Below are 2,354 nucleotides of genomic sequence, written 5' to 3' on the forward strand. Positions count from 1 at the left end.
AATCAACAAGTTAATGTTTTGTCAAGATGTAGTATAAAGCTACCCCTGATTTTGAGTTGGTCATTGAGGCATTGTTCCGGGGTGACAGTTGTACTTGGTAATCAACTTGAATCCTCTCAATGGAAAATGACAAAATAAAGTGGCCTGTTCTCTCAGATTCTCCATCTCTCGTGCTTCTTTTTAGGACATGCTTGGAACCTTCCGAAAAAACCCACAGGTTGAACCACTTATGCAATAAATTGTACAATTAAAGCGGTTCTACCTGAACATTTAATTTATTATACATTCAATTTACATTAGAACAGTCAAATAGATTTTGATAGAGCTAAAATGCTAAACTACACCCAAACCCCTCTCACACATAATGGACTAGTCCAGAGAGCGGCGCTTTGCCATTCAAATCCAAGACCGCGCGCGGCGTGTTCCTGTGATGTCGTAACGGCTCTTCTGGAGGCTCGTTTCAACAGGAGCAGGAAAAGATAGATTTTTTTGAGAGAACCCAGTATTAACACGCAATAACTGCAATGGATACACTTGACGAAATTACAGTAGACACTTTAAGAGGTATGTTTTGCAACAATATCAGACTTTTAATGTGCTGTATAGTACACTTAGCTCATAATACTGGCTATTTGTTAAGGACCTAACTAAGTTAATATGGTTAGCTAGAGTAGCTTAAGCATGTAGCCATTAAAGTATGAACGTATGAAAATGAATGCATGTAGTATAATTTTCATTAACTGCTTTTTGTGCAGTGTGTTTTAGCTGCCAATGTTGGGGAAGAATTACTATGGTCACGCTCAAGGGATGACATTAAAGATTTGCTGCCAGGTCCAGAAAATGTTCTCAGGCACAGGGCACTGTGGTTTCTTGTGAACAGTGATGAAAAGGTGAGTATATACATTACTTATGATTCAAATAGTTGATATAGATGAATCAAAACTTTCCATGCAACTTAAAGCAATAAAGATTTAATTACAGAATACTTTTTATTTGTTTAGGTTGAAGGTGTTGCCAAAGATGTGGAGCCATCAAAACAATCTGCCATTGCAAATAGCCGCTCTCCAGAAGACAGACCCAATCCCTTAAAGTATCTAGCCATGTCCAGCCCAAAGTATACTGTCTACACAGATAGTGAACTTGAACAAGCCCGTTCATCCTACTTTGAACAAAAACGCCTTGGCTCCACCACTTCTGACTTGTCCAAGGAACTCTTCTGCAGACTGATTAGAAACACCATGACAAACATGGTGTCCATTGCAAGAGCCCTTGAAGACTCAAGGTACCCTTCCAAACATGAGGTTTGACACTGGTTGAAAAGATTAGTCGAGTATTATCCAATGTTAAAGGGGGAAAAAAACACCTGAGAGTGAATGGGTCAGTACTTTTCTAGCACAGTATTGTTTTATATAAGAATATTTTTTCTGATTCCCTTTTATGCATTTTGCCATTTTCTCTATCTTGCAGGGCATGTCACCCAAGAAGCTCATAAAGAGGCTCTCAAACATCAAAAGCCCAAAAAAAGCCAGTGCACCTTTCAAAACGTCGCATGAACTATGAAGAGTCTTGCCTCAACAGACTTTGATGAAATCTTAACTGGATCANTTTCAAGAAACGTCGCATGAACTATGAAGTCTTGCTCAACAGACTTTGATGAAATCTTAACTGGATCAAGCCAAGCATCCACCATCATCTGGAGAAGTCCCCTGCTGCTGCCAGCATCCAGAGCCCCCTCCAGACAGCAGTTGAAGATGATGCTGGATACAGTATGAAGTTTTACTTTATATTCATTCAAAGAAAAACATTACAACATTTTTATGTCCTCGCTTAGGGGGTTTGCTCACACTGACGTCCTGGACAGAAGAGCCAAGTCAGACACTATAAATACCCTCCAAGAGATGTACAAGGCTAAAAAGGCAAAAAAGCTGCTGTCAGCACTTGCTCAAACCTGGAATTTGACTCAAGACGATGCTTTCATCACATCAGATGTTCTAAAAAACGATGACAGGCCATCAACATTTTTTGATGTTACCCTTGTTTCAAAGAATTCGACCATGCAAGTACAATTCCTTAAACTAGTTCTCTACTTTTACTGTGCTTTAAGCAGTTTGCATTTTTTCCAGGTACTAGATGAGATGTAGAGAGAATTATTCAACCAAAAAACTCCAACTACACTGCTGAGACTAGGGACAGATGGGAAAACTTTTTTTTAAAAGTCAAGTTCTATGGGGTAATGAAGAAAGCCATGAAGCCTCCAAAGACCTCATAGTGGTGAGATAACACAATTATTAAACTAATGCACCAATGTAACAGATGGTAACTTGTTTTGTCTTTTGTCTGATCATGCCTTAGCA

General features: G+C 39.1%; 1 long non-coding RNA gene across 1 annotated transcript; it reads left to right on the top strand.

Annotated features, from left to right (window-relative positions):
* The first annotated feature begins 464 nt into the window (after positions 1 to 464).
* Positions 465 to 1,293, top strand: LOC110162896 (uncharacterized). Its single transcript, XR_008633332.1, has 3 exons — positions 465 to 564; positions 756 to 890; positions 1,002 to 1,293. It is a non-coding gene; the product is annotated as an uncharacterized LOC110162896 (long non-coding RNA).
* Positions 1,294 to 2,354: the final 1,061 nt, after the last annotated feature.

This window comes from Boleophthalmus pectinirostris, unplaced genomic scaffold (genome assembly GCF_026225935.1).
Source record: "Boleophthalmus pectinirostris isolate CB_2022bp ecotype Guang Dong unplaced genomic scaffold, ASM2622593v1 HiC_scaffold_103, whole genome shotgun sequence".
Taxonomy (NCBI): Eukaryota; Metazoa; Chordata; class Actinopteri; order Gobiiformes; family Gobiidae; genus Boleophthalmus; species Boleophthalmus pectinirostris.